The sequence below is a fragment of the Conger conger genome, chromosome 8 (assembly GCF_963514075.1).
Source record: "Conger conger chromosome 8, fConCon1.1, whole genome shotgun sequence".
NCBI lineage: Eukaryota > Metazoa > Chordata > Actinopteri > Anguilliformes > Congridae > Conger > Conger conger.
This window is the reverse complement of record NC_083767.1, coordinates 47,603,048-47,625,835: the sequence shown is the minus strand read 5'-3', so window position 1 is coordinate 47,625,835 and position 22,788 is coordinate 47,603,048.

The window sequence follows — 22,788 nt, the reverse complement described above, 5'->3', positions numbered from 1 at the left end:
CTGTCTGATTTTTTATTTCCACAGATGGGAAAATCAATGTCCCAATTTGAAACATCTGAGAACTAATTTCCTGATTATGTGTGTGAGTGATTGTGTGCGTGTGTGTGTTTGTGTGTGTATGTATATATGTGGGTGCATGTGTCTATACAGTCAGCTCCAAATGTCTTGGGACAAAGATATATTTTTTCTTGATTTTGGCCCTGTACTCAAACATGTCACAGGTCAGTTTTTCAACATTTATTGGGACAAACAGTGGGCTCAAAAATTATTGGCACCCCTGACAGAAAATGAACAAACAATACCAAAAAAATTCTAAACAATATATTTATAGACAAACTCGAAATACCAACATGTGATAAATACTGTGCTATATTAATGTTTCAATGGAACCAACAAAAATCATTTACTGATTTAATTATAAATCAATTTCCTCCAAATCAATGTTTCACAATTATTGGCACCCTTAAAAGTTAATGGAAATTATTGTTTATCTATGTGTTAAGGAACTGTATTGAGTGATTACATCACTTCCTGTTCACTAGGGTATAAAAATGAGGTAACACACATGCAATATCCCTTTGTCATCCAACACCATGAAGAAAACAAAATAATTGGCAGTTCAAAAAGGCAGATGGCCGTAGACCTTCATAAACGTGGTAATGGCTACAAGAAAACTATTGAATATACCACTGAGCAATTATAAAAAAGTTCAAAAGATATGGAACTGTTGAAAATCTCATGGGTAGAGGACGCAACTGCATCTTGCCCCCCCAGGATACTGAGGAGAATGGTGAGAGAAGGAACAAAATCCCCAAGGATCACAGTGAAAGAATTGCAGGCTTTGGTGGCATCTTGGGGTCACCAGGTTTCAAAAAGCACCACCTCCATAACCACAGCCTCATTGGAAGGGTTGCCAGAAGAAAGCCTTTTCTGACCACAAGACACAGAAGAAAGCGCTTGTAGTTTGCCAAACGTCATTTACATTATGACTGGAACAAGGTTCTCTGGTCAGATGAGACCAAAATTGAACGTTTTGGTCAGATACAGCATCGGTATGTTTGGCGTAGGAACAGAGATGCATACAAGGAGAAGCACCTCATACCCACAGTGAAATATGGTGGTGGGTCAGTCATGTTTTGGGGCTGTTTTAATTCCAGAGGTCCAGGGGCACTGGTTAGGATTGATGGCATAATGAATTCCAGCAAGTATCAGGTAATTTTGGCTGAAAATCTGGTTCCCTCTGCCAGAAGTCTGGGACTTGGTCGTAGGTGGACTTACCAACAAGACAATGACCCAAAACACACCTCAAGATCCACACAGAAATGGTTCCGTGACAACAAAATCAACGTTCTGCAATCGCCATCTCAGTCACCAGACCTCAATCCAATCGAAAACCTGTGGGCTGAGTTGAAGAGGTCAGTTGATAAGCACAAACCCAAGAACGTGAAGGATCTTGAAAGGATATGCAAAGAGGAATGGTCCAAAATCCCTCCAAATGTGTTCCTTAATCTTGTCAAAAATTACAGGAAGAGACTCCATGCTGTTATCCTTGCCAGAGGTGGTTGCACTAAGTACTAGGTGAAGGGTGCCAATAATTCTGAAACCTTGATTTTGTTGAAATTTATTTTTTATTAAATGATTGTTATGATTTTGGTTGTTTCCATTGAAACATTAATAAAGTACAGTATTTGGCACATGTTGGTGTATTACCTTTCTCTATAATGATATTACTCTTTTTTTTTAAGCCTTGTTTGTGCATTGCTGGTGAGGGGTGCCAATAATTCTTCAGCCCACTGTATGTTGACAAACACCAATAACAGACTCCAAAGCCTAGAATCAAGACTAGATACTGAGAGCTATGTTATACCTGCACTAAAGAAGCTACTGAACATACCTGACCAATCAGAAACACCTCCATCCATCCATCAATTATCTGAACCCGCTTATCCTGAACAGGGTCGCAGGGGGGCTGGAGCCTATCCCAGCATACATTGGACGAAAGGCAGGAATACACCCTGGACAGGTCGCCAGTCCATCGCAGGGCACACACACCATTCACTCACACACTCATACCTACGGGTAATTTAGACTCTCCAATCAGCCTAACCAGCATGTCTTTGGACTGTGGGAGGAAACCGGAGTACCCGGAGGAAACCCACGCAGACACGGGGAGAACATGCAAACTCCGCACAGAGAGGCCCCGGCCGACGGGGATTCGAACCCAGGACCTCCTTGCTGTGAGGCGGCAGTGCTACCCACTGCACCATCCATGCCACCCTATCAGAAACACCTGTGAAGCTATTTGTCTCAAATATTATGATGCCCTGAAATAGAAGAACCATATGTAAAAATGTTTTGTCATTTCTACATGGTGAAACCAATATGCATAAAATACCATTAAACACGAAACTAAAATTGTGCAGTGCAGAGCCAAATCAAGCAAAAATATGTCCCAAAAATGATTGAGCACACAATATAAGAAAGTGATGAATTGCATTCGGAAAAGCAATTTTGACTAAAAGGCAATAGAGAAATGTTTTATCTAATTTCTTAGAACATGAACATACTTTTCCAACTTATTGGCACTAATTTAGGTAACCTTTTAACATGGATAGGACAGTGACATTTAGTTTTCTGGACTGACTAGGACTTTATTGATTTTGTTGACCTTGATGAAGCATTTTTATCTTGCAATCTTGGCTGCTGAAGATAGTTAGGTTTTTATTGATTAAGATGACCTTGGGTACAACTGCATTTGTTTTACAAAACTGGCCACATCAGTATCGATTTACCTGGAAGAAGGAGGGAGTCTCCATCTCAAGATTATGAAAAGATAGAGGGCGAAATAAAGGAACTGCCATTGTGCTATGAAAGTTAATTCGTTTTTTCAAAGGTAATCAGCAGGACTGCTCTTACAAAAAAACCCTTGCTGTAACAAACAAAATGTAGTTCACACATGCTTATCTGGGACAATGATTCTCCTTGAAAGAGGTGTGTCATATGTACTGTGTGTACATATGATTTATTCAAATAAATGTAATCTCTTTTTAGGCTAAACAAGCTGAACCTTTTGCCTTAAAAAAACATAAAGGGGAAAGTAGCTTGTCTTTGCTCAAAGGGCGTAAAATTTAAGCTTTAGGTAAGTAAATCCATTAGATATTAGGAAGCTGTTTAAAAATGCCTGAGCCTCCAAGAATGCATAATACAGCTATGCTAAGATCCCCATCCTGACAGCAGTATGTATATATGCATGCAAGACAGTATGCATCAAAGCCTTACCTCATGAATCCTCCCCAGCGACTGTAACACCAGCGCCATAAAAGATGCTAATTTGTGTGTGTTTTTTTAACTTAATGTAGCCGTGTTGCTTGTTTTTTTTGTGAAATTGTTTTTAAATGTCAGCGTGAAAGTGTCTGAGGCGGTGCCATTGCTCGGGCGCTGGTGTCACTGCATATTCAGCGTACATGAATTGTTAATGCAGGATGAAATGCACGAAGGCTTCTCTGCCTTCACCTCTACACTGAGGAATCATTCTCCACTTCCTGCTCCCCCTTCGGAGCTCTTCTGAGACGTTTGTGTTCCTCGGTCTCAGCTTTCCATGCCGCGCCTCTGCTCCCCTGACAGACTGTCCCCAGCTTTCCCCAGCACCGAGACTCCTTTTATTGCCAGTTCCCTCAGGTATTTTGTTTTGGCAGTTGCTGTAATATGGAAAATGAGCTTCACTGGGGGCGGGTGTGTGGTTTGCACCTGGGATTTGAACTCGCCTCAATTTTGTTAAAAAGCGCCGTGCTTACAGTGGCTATGGCTCCACACTGTGCCCAAACAGGGACAGGTATCAGCTCCTATTTGTCACAATGTGCAGGAAACCAAGGAAGATGGAGGTATACACTTGTTCCTGCTAATACGGGATGTTTAAAAGCAACTCGGTCAAATGGCAGAGACCTCTTGCCTGCAGCGTGCGCACAGTGCTGTGATTATTGTGCTCTCAGAAATGTTCACAGGACCGGTGGTACTGAAAGGGTTTTAGAAACACGACCTTGTTGGTGAAAACGGTCAACCCTTCAGCCATTCTCTGCCTGAATTATTTCTCAGTACAAATGGATTTGAGAGTGCCATGTTGGCACTTTAATTTGTTTCCAAAAACATATTGACCCCGTTTGACTCCAGACCACATCACCCTGCCAGCAGCACTGAGCCCATAGTAAGTATACTGGGCCCTGTGGATCAGCTGTGTTAGAGATCTGTACATCTAGAGGACTTTTGTTAACTCTGTGATTCTGTCCCTTTAGCAGGACACAGACAATATCACAGTAATTATTCTTATTCGCCTGGGTGCAGAAATGCATATTCTGCATGACTGAAAGGCAAATAAACATTACTCCAAAAGCGAGGAAGAAAGATGTGTATTTAGCTTTGGCAAAACGAATGGATAAGTAGAATCTTACAGATATGGCGTACTCTGTTCTGCCAGTTCTTTTCAAAATTGTATTTATTCATTTTAGATTCTTACTTCTGAACTGTGCTAAAAAAAATATGTACCCTATGAATTTGTAAGCTCTAGATATAGCATGAGAATATTACTCAATTATATGCCAGCGTAAGGTGGGACTGGAAACCACACACTACTGTAAGGAACAAGAAAACACACACACAAAGTATACACACAAAATATACACAAATTACGCACACACAAAGTACACACACACACACACACACCTTTTTGAACTTTTTTGTCATTTCCCTGGGTTGGCTACATGCCCTTGATATGCTCTGTGAAGAAGAATGAAACATATTTCAGCCATTTGCAAAGGTCTAAAGAGCTGCAGCAATGTCTCCCAGTCCCCTCACATGATTCTTTGATGGATTAAATCCAGAGAAATTGCTTTGCTTTATATCAGGATCTTACAAGTACCAATAGCTCAAGAAATCTTTCTGCACAATCTAAAGGCGATGGTGTATTTTGCAGAGTATTCTGTTCTGCATTGTTTACGGCCACAATTAGCACTTTTATGTTTTCCCGCCCATCTAATTCTACAATTAAATATGCAAACTGAAATCAATTACAAACAATGCTTTAACGTGTGTAGTCTTACTGTGTGAACATCCTGTTTCAGACTCTTGCTTTCAGGGATTAAAGTCGCGGTTGAGCCTCATCTAGCCCTGCCCACTGACTTTTAAGGGTCCGGTTCAGTTGTTCCCTTATCCGTGGCTGGGCTTTCTTTATTCCACTTTAATCCTTTTTTATGTGGCAAGGTTTTCCCTGGGTGATTCTTCCTTCAGGGCTCATTCCTTACTTTTCTGCTGACTGTTTTATACCCAATTGTGGTCCGTAGTACTTTGTTGATACATTTGTAAGGAGAACTGATTGCGCTTATCATGGATTCGATGTAGTGCGTTTTCAGTTTTATTAAACGTTCTGAATCAGTATGCAGTCAAGCAGTGGCCTTTTGATTCCCGGACACGACAGGCATATGTGTGTTCCTGGGGAAAGGTGGTACTGTGGCTCCGGCACTGAGTAGCTGTCAGCCTCCCATTTTGACAGGATGGCGGGGCAATCCCAGTTCCCCCGACTGCACTTCCATTTACGCCCACAGTCAATGACTATGTGCAGAAGGGAGAATAAAAGAGGAGCTACAAGTGCCGTTTATGTACAGCACGTTCCCCATCCTCGAGGAGCCCTTTTTACACACCTGGCATGAGATTTGAATGTGAATCAGAAGTGGCCACAGCGATATAGCTATCACAGCTGGAGGCTTGCCTCATCTGCATTGTATACAGGCCGACTGAATTAGTGATCAAATGCACCCAACTGCATCTGCGGCCGCTGCATATGCTAATAACGCCAGGAATCGTGCTCATCAAAAAGAGATTAATAAAAGGAATGCCTTCAGTGTTCTGGGGGAAAAGCTGATCATTTCATCCACATAATGTTTAAAACATAGATGAACACTGGTGATAAAAACATCCTTTCTCAGCCAGGGAGTTATTAAAGCCATTCTACTTGCTTTTCAGGTTTGCACTTAGAAGCTTTTCTGAAACGCACACCCACACAACATGCACACGCACGCTCTCACACACGCATACACACACACACACACACACACACACACGCACACAGCACACATAATGTGTATTTATTTAAATGTTATTACATAAAGGGTGAGTGCCTATGCAGTGTTTGTAAAATCTAAAACACTGCCAGATGGAATTGTAGGTTGGTTGTCATGGTGATTTTGCACCACTGGTGTTGAGGTGTGGTTAAGACCATTCCCATAATCTCTAGTTGATGGTGCTGTGTGTATTCATTATACTGAATATGGGCATTAGATGGGAATTATCAATTTAAAGGTTATTTCTCCATGACCTTATTATAATCCTAAACATATGCTCATAGAAGAAAATGTGCCTTTTGGGTGCCACTATCTAAACGGAACAACAGCCAGACAGAGGCCGCCAAAAAAAAGAGAGACAAAGAGGGGGACCTTGGATGACCCATCCTCAGATATATCTTCACCGCGCGAGGCTGAAAAACAGCAGACGGCTGAAGCTGAACGCGGGCAGGGGTAGCCACGGGGCCTGGAACCTGTTTCCTGTCTTCTGCGGTGAGACGCTTTACGACTGATTGCCCCTTCAATGGCAGCCTCCAGATGTGTGAATAATTTACATGCAAATGAATGAAACACCACCTTGCGGAGTGAAATGTGAATCCCAAAACCTGCTTCGCTTATCCCTCCTACGGCACACGCGCTTGGTTTTAGTTTTTCTCCAACGCGCTGATGGATCTGCCTTCCCTCCCATGCTCAAATGTGTTTTTCCGCCATCACACTGAATTCATTTGATGGCATTCACATGTATTAAAGACATTCTTTAACTGCCACCGCACCTGACATGGGTTGTGTGAGTGTCTTCAGCTTATTTTTAAGGCTATTTATAATTTTGAAGGCACTGAAATGCCTAAAGAAACAATAATGGCTCCTGACAATGCAGCAGAAATATTCTATGCCATTTTATGCATTGCCTTTGGCTGCTTACGCACAGTAATAAAGGGAACGCCATCTTTCCAAGCCTGGTCTTAACCCTGGACCAGCGATCTATGTGCAGACAGGCATTTCTGTGTTTCCTTTTGTCCTGAATGCAGTTCATGTTGGATACATCTCCAGATAGCAGGAGGACCTCCAGTGAGGCAAATGTGATATTTGCCAAGAGTCAATGTGTAGAGCTAGGTTTTGTAAATAACCATTTTGTTCAGGATACTATAACCTTGACTGTCGCAATACTCCAACAAGTCTGTTTTAATGCTGTTCTGTACAATTTTAATGTATGGCACCCACACCTGATCTCCATGGGCTAACTCAAGTAGTTAGTACTAAATACAGAAAGGTTCAAATTTAAAGGCTGAATCAGATGTATCCTTCACCAGGTATGATACCCATTAAATCTGTGTAATGATCAAAAGACTCTGAGCTTTCAATTAACTAGCTAATCAATCTTACATCACTAGCCCATTGACCTAGCTAATATGCCTGAAAAATGGCAAAAATATTGTGGTGTTTTATCTATGCCTTTTTAATTTTCATTTTACTAAACAAGTCGATTAGCTTCAGCTATAGCTATGCCCCTATTTTATTTCTGAAGATGACTGCACATCCTTCTTTTCCTGTTGACTACACCACTGACTTTTAGGTTCATGGCTTTATAAAAGCAAATAAAGATGCAATATAGCATCCTCTAGGACCACAGAATACTTTCTGGAAGCTTACAGCACTTGAGCAATAAGCATCAATATTGGTAAGGCTTGTATTGTGCCTTTTGCATCATTAGATCCTTGAGTCAGCACTTTTTAATGGAGCACTATGGCAAGATACAATGGAGGGGTAGTATAAACTGATAATGAAATGGAAATTGCATATACAGTATTTATATATTGTATTTGTTATGTAAATGAAGAGTAGAGGTGGGGGTAATTATGTCCCATGAGAATAAGCATTGCTATACTGCAAATAATACCAATATCAGTATAAAGTAATTTAAAGCACCAATTTGTTGCAGAATGCGTATTGACTTGAAAAAATAAGCCATACATATAATCGTATGTAAGTTATAGAATAAATAAATAAAATTTATTTTATTATAGACTGTCCAAATGGAATTGGCCTCAAGAGCCTTTTCTGGTGATATGTGTGTATGCATTTTATTTTATTTTTTGCTGTGAATTCACTCTGGGCAAAGACTGACAACAAATCAACATTCAGAGCCAAAATACAATTTATGTGCATGTTTGTGAGTGGGTGGGACATTTTGACCCAATTGGCCTTTGTGACGAACTGTTGCCTAAAGAGAAGAACCCTGATATAAAGAGTGGCATATATAAATACATCCTCTTCCTCTCCCTGTACACACTGTGGATCTCATACTCATTCATTATTGGGCCCTCAGAAGGATGCGTGCAAATATGAACACATTTTAAAATCTGGACTTACAAATCTACAAATCGTACACTCTTCTGTCCTTCAGAGAGAGAAAATTGTTAAAAGTTCTGCTCTGTTGTGACTGAAATATGACTGATGAAACAAAATTGCTGTACGCTGCAGTCCTGGGCTTTTATACACCCAATAACCAGGGAGCCCGGGGAGTCTTAAAATCTCCTGGGACACATTTTCTGCACCTTAAATCATATTTCATCCAGGCTGCACTGCCGGCTGTTGAATTCCTTATCCTGCATAATGATGTGCATTTTCAGAGCATGTCATATTAAATACAAATGCATTTCAAATATTGCGTTTTATGGCCTGGTCTCTATCCACAGCTGTTAATATTAACATATGGGGCCTAATTATTATGGATAAATTACTGTCCATGTATTAACAAAAAGCAAGTTTTGGTTTAGGAAAATGTGCATATTTTTACATATATTGTAAAAATATTTCTGCTGAAAAACTTGAAATATCTAACATTTTCACTTGATTTCTACTTTATAGGATATAATCTGAAATTAGAAAATGTGAAATATGAGAAAATTCCAGACTGAACTTTACAGGTACCCAGTACACCAATGAAGCCCAAAGCCTCATTCTCGTGAATTATTCATGGGAATTTTTTATTTGTATTTATTTCAGCACTTTTTAAACAACTTTTACTGGAAGAAGATTAAATATAGTGGCTATCAGAATACTTGAATACTTCTTTCACTGCCATATTTTGTAACACCACAGCTGCACACTGAATTCCACAAATTCAGGGGAAATGATTGGATAACATTTGTCATACATTTTATTTTTTTGTATTTATTTATTGCAAAACATACGTACAAATCACATGAACAAAGAATTGAAAAAAATATATATATTGACAATGATATATGTACATAGCAAGGGTTAAGCAAGGAAGAATAAAAAAAAATAGAACAATGACGTTCTTAATGTGGCTCATGACAGCCTATTTGCAAGTGGGAGAGAGTAGTAGTATCATGAGCGTGTGTGTGTACATATTAGTGTGTATGGGATGAGTAGTAGGTCGGAAAAGAAAGCAAAAGGGGGAGCAAAATAACTTGTAATTGTGCTTTAGAGGAAACATGGGGGCTATTGAGAGCAGGGTGAATGGCCAGGCATCAATACCTCCAGGCCTGAAGTGCGTATGTGATAAATTGGTGCCGGATTTCTGGTTCTCAGTACATTTTCTTGTTAAGAGGTTAAGGACTAGCCGTTGGTAACCACCTGACATTGAATATTTTGAAGATCAACTTTAGTTGCCAGTGAAGTTAACGGCCTCTATTCATTCCCTCTGCTATATTAAGAGTTTTCAACGCAGTTAAAAACTATAGGGCTTTCACGGCTGGGCTGAACAGTTAATTCCTTCCCTCAGCTTTGAATTTTTTTCCCTCAGGTCTTCACTGGTCTGGTCTGGCCTGCATTGCCTTCCCTTCAGACCCTGCCCTGAGTATGTTTGCAGCATTTGTAGGAGTTCATTAGCTCCCCTACAGCTAGACACAGTAACCAGGGCAGCATAGTTTTCTGTAGTATCATCAAGCATCAGGTTGCTTTATCTAGCCTGCCTCAGCATGCTTTGTGAGTCCAGGATTAGCTCAATTAGACTCTAGTGCACAGAACTCCGAGTGGTAATTATCTCAGCGACAGAGCCAGCAAGCTAAGATGGTTTTATCATTCCCGATTTTCTATCAGGTTCTGTTGTAATGCTGAAATGCTGAATGGGAACCTACGGCATAATTTTCTTGAGTGCAGCAGATGGATGCATCATTGGAAATAATTCAAACCAATAAAAATAAATAAGATTCATGTTATTTTTGAAGAACAATTGGACAATACTGCGCACGCACAGGCATGATGTCAATATACAGGCTGCATTGGAGTTGCTGCATTGTCCTACTGTAGATCACAAACCACAAATGACCCTATACTAGTTTGGAAGTACCCAGAAACCTCAGAAAAAAATCTATAATGTCCTTCCACTGATAACTGTCAATTCAAAAACATAAACTTAAGTAATATAAAAATAATAATTTGTTATTTAGCTTTCATCCAAAGCGACTTACAGTTACTTAGACTTAGGTTTAAGGGCCTTATTTAAAGGCCTTACTCCACGGCCCAACAGCTGTTCATGGCTACACTGGGGCTTGAACCACCAACCTTCCAGGTCCCACTCATGTACCTTAGCCACAGGGCTACAGCCCCACAAAAAAACCCCCAAAAAAACCTGGAAGTGAACTATCAATGAAGGAAGGATAAATTGCCACCTCTCTTATTAAACAGAAAAGTATGCAATCAGCATGTCTGTTCTGTTCTGGCTAATGGATCAGAAAGATGCCCCCTACAAAAGCCACTGAGAGTCAACTACAAAGTGCTTGGGAGAAAGAGAGGGTAATAATGGGTGTAACTTGAAGAGAAAAACAGAAATAGCTTCTTGCTTTAAGGGGATAAAAGAAAAGCTGAGGATAAATTAGCCGCAATTAAAAAGAGATAGCCAGCTAATGTCACTGGGTATGTTCACCATGTTGAGCTAGTGGGCAAACTGCTGCACTCCTTCAGTTTTAACAAATGTTTCATTTACTAATTTAGTCATTTCTATTTTACTACTCATAAATATTTCACTGTTTAATGCAAGGGGCAGCGTAATACTATGCAAGTAATAACAGTAAAAAAAATAAAAAAATACACAACTGCTCAAAGCACCTTGTAAATTGATTGTATCAGGGGAAAAATGGGCCTAATTTCTAGTATTGGTGTATCTGTTCTGTGCAGCTGTTCCTATATTATTTCCTGTTTTTCTGTAAAGCATCGTTATGACAATGTGCCTGTGAAAAGTGCCATACAAATAACATTTAATTGAATATGTTACGGAACAATGAGCGCCCCCTCCCCTGGCATTTATATTTCCATAGAGATAAATCCTGCAGTAGCCAACTCAGTAGAAATACTGATGTCAATCAAAAGAGAATACATCCTGAGGGGTATCTCCCTCTTCACCCAATACACGCCCCCCCCCCCCCCCCCCCCATTACAAGGAAATGCACCTCACCTATAATGTATTGGTTCTTACTAAACCAGAAAAGAAGCAGAAAGGTGCTGGATGGAGAATAAAGGTTTCAAACAGGCAGGCCTCAAAAAGTACTAAATTTAAGTTAGAATGCACCCTATTTCATTTGCTGAGGGCTTTGATTTAGACATACATCATTGGTTGCTAAGGCAATGTAACATTTCCCTAATCATGCATGGCCTGATATGGGTGTAAACCCACTGTCCTTGTGGCTATGCTACATTACGCTACATTTCCTGGCAGAGGACGCGATTAACTCACCAAGCTAAAGTTCCAGGGGGCACAGGACTAATGTGTGCCCTGGCAACGTAATGTCATCTTTGCACTCCTTACGCCTTTGTTGCTAATACTGACTTTAGCCTGACCCAAGGAATAAAATCCATGTTGAGTGCATCAAAGCCAAATTATCTCTGGCCTAGTATTGTTGTGCAGAAAGATATTACTGTTGGTGTTGTTGTTGGGTATGCACACCATAGCTACATGGATCAAGACAATGTACCTTACATTAATGGAGACAACACATATGAGTGTTTGTTTTAGTACAATATGAAAAGTTTTAAACATATACAGAGTAACATATACACTCAGTGAGCGCTTTATTAGGTATTTATTATACCAAATTTTTAGACTTATTAAGTCTTCTGCTGCTGTAGCCTATCCACTTAGATGTTTGACGCGTTGTGTGTTGAGTTGATCTTCTGCATACCACTGTTGTAATGTGTGGTTATTTGCATTACTGTCAGCTTCGACCAGTCTGGCCCTTCTCCGCTGACCTCTCTCATTAACAACATGTTGCTGCCCACAGAATTGCTGCTCACTGGATGTTTTTTTGTTTTTCGCACCATCCTCTGCAAACTCTAGAGACTTTTGTGTGTGAAAATCTCAGGAGATCAGCAGTTTCTGAGATCAAGACTCAAATCACCTTGTCTGGCACCAACAATCCTTCCACTGTCAAAGTCACTTAAATCACATTTCTTCCCCAATCTGATATTTGGTCTGAAAAACAGCTGAACCTGCATGTTTTTATGCATTCAGCAGCTGCCACATGATTGGCTGATTAAATGTTTGCATTTAACAAGCTGGTGTAAAGGTCTACCTAATAAAGTGATCACTGAGTGTATATCAATAATTTCTGCTTAAAGAAAATAAAATAAAGGTCCTTTAAATGTATGTTTCTTTAGAAATTGATTTTTGTGCTCCCTTTGTATGAATTTCAGTGTGTGTCACTGTTCTGGGAAGTTCCCATACCACATTGTAGAGTCAACAAGAGGTTCAGTCTTTCAGGCAGAGGACTCTTCTACATGCAGTTGCTTATAAAGATCAAGCCGTATGGCTAGATATGAATGATTATTATGACTCTTTGAGGAAGCCAGGCCGTATCAATAGTTCACCAACCTGGTTCACCAATACCAGCTAGGGGTGCCAGATGCCTGGTTTTCCACCATAATGTCTGGTTTTCAAATTATTTGTTCTGATAGCTGCCATTCTAATTCACAGTTAAGCTTTCAGCTGTTTATTTTGTGTAGTTTCAACTAATGCTAACTAAATCTGGCAAGTTGACACAATGCACCCAAACAATTTAACAGGAATTTAACTAAATTATACAGAAATAACATTATGTTCAAATCAAGTTCACTCACCAAGTACAAAGGAAGAATATTTTCCCCAGCAAAAGAAAGAAAACCAGAGCTCCAGACAAATTCTAACTCAAATAAATTAATTTGATACATTTTAATCAATTATTAACTTGCTTGGCAATGATCTGCGAAGGAAGTATCTGTCATTTTCAGTCAGGCTACTCTGATCTATACACGCAGCATGCATGTAATAGCTGTCATGTCGAAGGCAGAACTTGGCATAGTTCACACTTCTGATTGGCTCTGGAGGTTAACTTTGACATTTCATTAGGAAAATACATTTAGGAACCAGTTATTTTCCTACTGGGTTACAATGTATTCAGTTGCTTCTAGCTGCACATGTTAGCCCTCAGTCTGTCAGCCATTTAGTCAACCAATTAGGCGTTTCATTACTCAGTCAATAAGTAAATCAATGGATGAGCCTGTATCCAGTAATGCAAAGCCTGTAATATTTTCTTTAGCTCCATTTGCTATAGAATGGCTGCAAATGTGACTTGAAGCTTGGCAGGATGCTTTCTGCTAACGTTGATACCTTTACCCCGCTCTCCAGGAGGCTAGGTCTGCAGTCATCTTGTGAGAGAGATGAGCGCAGTTACGAGAGAGAAGGAGGATTTCTTATTTCATCATCAAGTGGCGCAGTTGGATAATCGATTGAGGCTAGCAAACCGTGTGAGCCACAGTGACCCCTCCAAACAGTTTAGTGAAGAAAGACATGAAGGACATGGGTGTTCACTGTGCCTCATATAGCAAATGGCCCTGACATTCAGTCATAAGGGGCAGGTTTCAAGATGGCCGACCTTCCTCTGCCAGGCCTTGTTTTCAGATGTTAGATAGAGGTAAAGACTTTCAACCTCCGAATGCCTGCCATCGACATCCGTAAGCACTCTCCCTTATCCGTGAGACTGGGTTGCAACGCTGCAATCTGAACTCAGACAGAAATTCTCCTCTCAGATATCTTTCCAAAAATGTTTGTAGCAAGCACTTCTTTCATCATAGCAGGAGTTAATTCAGAGGCAGAGACAGCCGTTTTATCTACAGTTCTACAATCCTTTGGGGGATTCTTTTAAAATGCTCCCTTGTCTAATCTTTATAGATGAGTAGTATTTGACAAAGTAAATGCACAAAACATTTGAAACCTCCTGTTACTTTCAATGGGTGCATTCCTTAAGTCCTCTCATGTATCACATTTAACAGCTCATCTCTATTAACAACTGGCCAGTTACTGAGACAACTTTGGTTAAACACCTTACTCAAGACCAACACGTGCACCACTCGGGATTACAAACTAAGAGTTCACTTCCTGAAACCCTATACATGTGCAGGCTGGCAATGAAAATGGCTGCCACTGTCATATGTTATCAATGGCTTGTTGACATGAGCCAGTTAACAAAGCCAGGAATGGGTGACACAGATTAGCTCTGAGGTTCAAGTTCTAAAGGGTTTATTGTTCTATTCCTGTGTTAAACTACACTACAGATATTATTCTTTATTGCAAAATTCATTACATTTGATGTATCCATGCCCCTTACAAAGCCCACATTTGTAATACAGAAAAAACTAAATGGTACAAGATGACTGACATTCATGGGCCATATATGAATTTAAAGTGAATTAATAGAATTGCATGAATAAATTCACATGGAGACACAGTGGGCACAGGCAAGGCATTCGTAATAGAATATGGTATTCTAATCAACCTCAATAGAAATTGGCCTCATTTTACTTCAGAGTGAGGTCGGGATAGCAAGACCATTGTCATTGTCAATCCCTGTGATGTGGCGCTATGATTTTAGAGCCATTTGTTAGGTTAGGTCCTGCACACCAAGAACCACATTATTAAGCTTTTTTCTGTTTTCTTTTCAGGGTTTGAGGTTAAAATGTGAAGAATGACACTCACGTGTCCCTTTGTTAAACCGAAAATGCTGTGCAAAAGCTTGCCTTACTCTTGTAAAATAGTCAGTTCAGATTAGTGGATGTCATGAATGTTGTAAGACTATATAGCAGCCCAATAAGATTTAATTTAGGCCGGCCCTGATGCTGATGAGCAAACTAAAAACAAGACGAGACTTCCTGGGGCCTTCTTAGCTAAATAGCTGTTAGGGATCTAGGGGGTATACTCCAGGAACCTTAACATACTGAGGGGTTACTTGTGTCAGCTGGCTTGACAAAACAACCACAACTAATTTAACCACAATGGTGTGTATCAACTTGTTAAGTGAACACAGTATTTGTTAATCAGTCTTTCACCATTCCCATAAAGGGGGCAGTGTCTGTAAAAATGAGTCTATACCAGTATAGCATAGACCATATTAAAGCAGCATATTTTTCTGAAATAAACTGATATGGGTGGATATAATGGCAAAAAGTCACACTGTTTCCGCGAACAAAGCCAGGGTTGAGCATTGGCAAAAAATGTAATTTCATTCATTCATTGTCCTAACCTGCTTATCCTGAACAGGGTCGCAGGGGGGCTGGAGCCTATCCCAGCATACATTGGGCGAAAGGCAGGAATACACCCTGGACAGGTTGCCAGTCCATCGCAGGGCACACACACCATTCACTCATACCTACGGGCAATTTAGACTCTCCAATCAGCCTAACCTGCATGTCTTTGGACTGTGGGAGGAAACCGGAGTACCCGGAGGAAACCCACGCAGACACGGGGAGAACATGCAAACCCCGCACAGAGAGGCCCCGGCCGACGGGGATTCGAACCCAGGACCTCCTTGTGCTACCCACTGCACCATCCGTGCCGCCAAAACTTGATTTGTGTATATTTATTCGTTTATTGCTTTCTTACCTTACTCACCTAACTCTTTGGAAATAAACCTATTCTCTCACTAAAATATTTATAATGTGACAGAGCAGGATTTAGGAAGTAGCATCAGGAAGTGAGAATTCCTGCAAGAAGGAAGAAATCTGCTATTAAGATGAGTTTTTGGATCAACGTACATGCGCTGCTAATATTAATTGACTGAGTGGATAGGTGTGTACTGTTGGCTCAGTGGGGAGAATCAAGTTTTGATATGTTTTAAAGAGCAGCAATTTGTGCTGCACAAGTACGAAAGATCTGACTTCTAGACAGAGACATTTTTTTGTGGTGGTCTGACTTGAGGTTGATGAGGTATTCATGCTCACCTGTGGCGGCTCAGAAAAAAGTTTCCCAAAGAAAATACTTCAAAACCTTGTCCCCTTATGAGCCAGAACTTTGATTCAATGTCATATGTCATTGGAAGAGCTGCCCCAGGGCATGAGGTGTTAAAAAATCAAAGCTTCTAAAATCTCTGCTCCAAACTAATGCAGGAAAGCCATGTGAAGAGTGCTGCCACATGCAATAACTTTCCAGAGACTTTAAGCAGTGATCATATCACTTGAAGGGGTCCTGTCATTTTTATTTATTTTTATAGCGGCATTAAATATCTGAGTATTTATTTTCTGACTTTGCTACTGGTTTATTTATTGTTGTGACTATTTTCATTATTTTACTGCCTGAGACCCGAGTAGTGGTGTATAAATCAAATTTACAGTCACTATTTTGGGTGTGGGCACAATGACAAACACGGAAGGCCTGTAAGAACTGTTCTTGCTCTCACCGTATTCATATTTCTATGCTCTCAACTTTTTGTAGATCTCTTAGAGAAATTTGTGAAGATCGTGCTTAGGAAATACATTTAAACATGTTGTATTTTTTTAACGACCCTGGAAAACGTCCTCATTATCTTGGTCTGTCTTAGCCAGTCATAGCTTGTCTTAGTTGCGGCAGGAAGGTGAAAGGGGTTTGGTTTGCTTGACATCCCTCTCTGGGCTCTCCTTTTGGTTTTCACAGGAGTGGCCTAGTTCCACAGCCCACGCATCCTGCTAAATCCCTGCTTTGCTCGCTCTCCCTCAACCAGTTCAGTGTTTTTTCCTTCATGGTTTTTCTAATTACATCCCCCACAAGCTGTTTGCAAGATAGGATTTCTTTTGTGTTTTTATCTATTTCTCTCCCCCAAGTTCCAGTGATTGCTGGGCATTTAGCATGTCTGTCTTAATCTCTGCGGGGCCCGCGGGGGCTTCTCCTGTGTTGTATGGTGATCAGTAGAATGTGCTCTGTTTCTGTCATGAGCAGGTTTATCTGGTTCTGATTTCCAGGGTTCTGTGCAGATTATTCTCATTTTCTCACTTATCGCCACTGCTTTCATTAGCAGGCTGTGCCTACACCATGCTATTTCCATCAGAGGTAAAGCTGTGATCTCAACCTTCAAAATACATGAATGTGTTTGTGTTTCTGTGTGTGTGTGTGTGTGTGTGTGTGTGTGTGTGTGAAAGAGAGAGAGATGGAATGAGAGATTGTCCCCACGCTAACCCAATGACACATTATAAATAAACAGTGTTGCTAAAAAGAAGTTAGTATGGTTAAATAGTTATGAATGCTATGTTGAGAGACTGGATAAATAAACCAAGGTACGAAGACAGTAGTATCACTCTGATTTCCGCATTATTCTGGTATGGCTGACCAAGAATCTACAAAATAATGTCTATATATTAACCTTCATTTAATCTGACTCCGATATAAGAATTGAATTTCTATTGAATTTGAGTAGATTATTTACTAAACTTGGACCATAACTTGCTCTCTGAACTCTTATCTGGTGTTGGCACCACATCACTCACGGGCTGTCTGTTTGTTTGTAATTTTAGGGGTCACAGGAATAGCTACTTTTTTAGGTATATCTGATAGTGGCTTGGGGACCCAAGAAGGCTAACATTAGGTATTCCCGTTCCCATGAATGAACTTCTAAGTGAAGGAGATTTATGTAGTGACAAAGGTTTACGTGTGCAATACTTCATATTACCATAAACATAGATGTGCATCCTCCTGAGACCAGCTTGAGGGAAGTGTCCATGCATTATCCGTAGTGTTCAGTAAGTGAAACCACAATCATGTTTTAACAATTTATTTGCCATTTGGAAATTAGACCATTGCACCAGTCGCACTGAACCAATCTGAATGATACCAAACATAATCTAAACTTGCTTTGTCATGAAACATCCCGTGCTTTATGCATAATTTCAGTGACTGAGACCTGGGGGAAAAGTGAGAGGGAGGGAGTGATTAAGGGGGGTCAAGAGAACAATGTCTAGGGACCCTGTATGAGGTTTTCTTTCAAACCTTCCTGCATACTAAAAGATGTTACAAAGGACGTTGTGGGAATTGTAAACTTTATGGCACCAAAGGAACTATGGCCCAATGGAATTGGTAGGAAATAAACCTTATGACACCGTCACCAGAGGAAGCCAACAACTCCTGTTCACTGAGAGCGTGTAAAGATTTAATTATTAAAGGTTATGGCAGTCAGTCTGCCTTCGAAGATTCTAGGCTTTTGATTGCCTTCGGATTCTGTTATTGGCATTTGTCAACATGAGGACCAGAGTTGTGCCAGTGAAAGTCGTTATGAGGCTGAGAAATAAGAAAAAAAAAAAAAAAAAACCAGTAAGAGACATAGGCCAAACAAAAGGATTCCAAAAATAAACATTTGAAATATCATTGGCACAACCCTGGCCCTCATGTTGACAATCGCCGCAACAGACTCCAAAGGCAATCAAAAGCCTAGAAGGCTAGGTACCAAAAGCTTTCTCATACCTGCACTAAGGAAACCTTTGGACATACCTCACTAATCAGAACCACCTGTGAAGCCATTGGACCAAAATATAATGGTGACCTGAAATGGGGGTAAAAAAGTACAGTAATTCCTACATGGATCAATTAATATAGATGTAAATACCCTTCAATGATAGATGACAGTTTGCTCGTTAACCACATATTCATTGGCTCCTTTCAGATCCAAAAAAAAGAAGAAATTTTACCTTTGTCCAAATACTTATGGACTGCACTCCATTTCATTTTGGTCATCTAAACCACAAGAAAGGCACTGTTTTTGATTGGCTTCACTTTCATTTTCTCAGGGTCCAAAAATAAAAAAATAGGCCCTGCAGCTGGATTTTTAATGCAGCTCCTGAAACCCACAAAAGATCCTTACAGTGTTAAATTCTGACTTTTTAAATTCTGAATGATTTTGTTACTTCTGAGAGGAATACATTTTGGGCCTCCACAATTCCACCAAGAATCTCTTATTCATGAATATGTTAAAAGAAAATGTAAATGTACCTACGCTTCAGTGCTGTACAATTTTAAAAAAGGATGTGTTGTAGAGATTGAAGTTTCTAACTTTATATAAAACAAACATATCTGAAAATACAACCTTACTCGAGCCGAGAGGTACACTCCATACATTTTGCTTCATACAGAAAATATAATTCAAGCACCACTCACCACTTCTGAGCTAATACACACACACACACACACACACACACACACACAAACACACACCTGCAGCCTTATACTTGAAACATGCTGAACCATACTGCATAAATGGCAAATGGTTGGCATGTATATAGCACCTTTATCCCAAGTGCTGTAGAATTGATGCTTCTAATTCACCCATCCATACACACACTCACACACCAACGGTGATTGGCTGCCATGCAAGTCACCAACCTGCTCATCAGAAGCAATTGGGGATTAGGTGTCTTGCTCAGGGACACTTCGACACACCCAGGGCGGAATCGAACTGGCAACCCTCCGACTGTCAGATGGCTGCTCTTACCTCCTGAGCCAATGTCACCCCCTTCAGTCAACATTGCCCCCTTTTTCCATTTCATTCTGTCACTGTTAGAAACCCTAGAACTGCCCCTTTAGAATAGCTTGAAACAACTGGTTACATCTGCCTGAATGCTCCTAATTATTCAGAGCTCTTGAGCAGTACTATAGTCATTCCCTTAGATTTAGAATGTGTATGTTTTCACAGGAAAGAAAATGGAAGAAGTTGGGGTAACACTTTTAAGAACTCTATAGTTAGGAATGGTTTACACGGACAGTTTAATTAGAAATTGTCTTGTATTTGACTGCCACACTGGAATTGAATGTAGCAACTCTGATTACCTGGGTGTCTGACTGCCAATGAGATATACAGTACATTTGACTACACAGTTCAGTTGGTGGAGTTAAAATAAGTGAATGGCTGACAGAATACATTGTAGTAGTGACAGACTTTATGAAATTATGTTACATGAATCTTTTTCATAGGAAGATTTTCTCCTGTTAAACACCAATAGTCAGCTTGCCATTTGATAAAGTACCAATTTAGCCTCCTGGAATTTACCCACATCAAAGAGACTGGTGGACTTGCAAGACCAATGGCAAGACTTGTGAAGACACCTTTCTTAGAAAGACGTGTGCAACAAATTTCTGTCATTGGATACAAGACTTGTTATCTACAGGTGGCTGTGGCTTCATGTTTCAGTGTGAAGCCTTGGTCAGAGCATCAAATCATCTGAACTCTGAAAAGGATATTCCCAATCTACTGTATTGTTTTTTCACATAACGAACCCCCAGTGGGAGCTATTCATCCAAAGAGTACTTTGCTATCCATGAACAGAGTCAACAGAACATGAAATTAGACTCTCGCAGTACCTTCATTTATTCATAACAGCCAACATACAGCTCTTACAGGGACTGTCAAACACACGAATGATCTGTTTCTAACATGATCTGGTTCTGCTCAGAAATTCTGCCTCTAAGAAGAGCTCCCCATTCGGTTTATCCATACAAGGAGGAAATACAGTACGTTACTGCAGGATTCACATTGACCTAATCTGAATAAAGACATAAAGTCACTGCTGACACATCGAAGGTTTTCTCCTTTATCACTCACGCATTGTGTGGCCCAAAAACCATTAGTTCTTAGGAGTGGACCCAATTCCATTCCATGTCATTTTCCCTCACATTTCTCAAATCAATAAACCAGTCATACTAGAGAAATCCTTCATAAAGTTCCGAGAGGCCTTGGTTCTCCTGACCTCTGTGACCCCAACCTTTTTTCTTTTCAGTCCTAATTTCTGACACAGAAAAACTCAAGAGGCTCAACACGAAGGCTGCTGGGAGAAGCCTTGCTCCATCACATTCAGAAATTTGCCCTTTCTGCATAAGAAAAAAAAGAAGGAAAGAAAGAAAAGAAAAAAACATCTAACTACAATAGCTTATGCGTTTCAGCCAGTATTGCATTTTCATGGAACATAAATACAATTATATACAGAAGCACACAGCATCCATCCACGCATTGAGTTCCCCACCTGGCACAGTCACCAAATCAAAGCTGATCTCAGACCTACTGTTACAGAAGAGATTCACACCTGCTGTATATTACAGGGTAGCCATTTTCCCAAACTATTCTATAATTCTTCTGTAAAACCTAAGAAATAACTCCCTCCCCAAAATGTGCATGAAATAGAGGTATAGGGACATTTATGTACAGAAAACATTTCTGTAGCATATTAGGAACATACTGACATCTGCAAAATATACAATTAAATTGCGGACATGCAGGCAACCCAAAACTGTTTTTGTACAAACTAATCAGCTTGTCTAGGATGGTTCGATCTGTCATTCATCAGCCTCTTGTCCAGGCTCTTATGCTGTGCATATTTACATTATTTTTTTGTTCCTCTGATCTATCCAATTAGGATACATTCTCTGTCATCTGTGCCACAACTCCCTCAACATCACACCTCCTGTCTGAGACCATTACGCAGTGCATCTGTAAATCGCGTTGGATCAATCGCACGAGACGGATGAGCTGTACGCATGCATACGTACAGTGCATCGCAGGTCTGATCTCTGCTTCTGAGTTAATGCAGAAAGCTTATTACATGTTATACAGAAGAGCAAGGATAATGAGCCATTTTGACAATGGGTAATCTGAAAGACCCCTGGGTGATATATAGCGATCACAAGCAGGGCTCCTGTGAACAGACTTGGACTATTTTCCCTATTAAGTAGGGATAAGCCAGTGCTATTCAGGGTAATTTGTGCTCTGAATACGTCATCTGGAATTATCGTTCTTCCTTGCCAAGCATTTTTGGTTTTGTAATTAGTCATCTTTTATGGATGTTTCTCCTGTCAGGGAAAATATTATTCTCAGACTTGGTTGAAACTGAGATGAAGATGACAGGTGGATTTCCTGTCAGTAAATCAGAACTAGTATCACCTAATATGTCTGGCTAATATTACGTTCTCTTCCAAGTCCAAGCTACAGAAAAATGTTGATAGAATGAAGGTCAGCCATTAACTACATACACTGACACTTAACATATGAAAAAAAAAGAATATCTGAAAAGGTATGAAAATGCTAGCCCTTGTATACCGCATCCGACACGTGTGTCGGTGCATATGCAAAGAGAAATAAACTGTAATCATACAGAATGCTCAACTGCAGGAGCCAGTGCACTGAGATGGCTCCCTGATGGTATTTATCCCCCGTCTGTAGATGATTCTTCCTCAGGCAGACTCGGCTGCCCTTAATGGAAGTTCACTAAGTTATAATTACAAAGACAGTGTACTTGTGCTTTTTCTCTGAATTCAGAGAATTAGACAGGTTACAGCACCTAAACACATCATGTGCTCATTGTGTTTAATCTGACAGAATTGTGGTACTGTGAATGAAAGTTTGTATTTACATACATTTACATAAAAATATATTACTTAAAAACACACATTATTCAC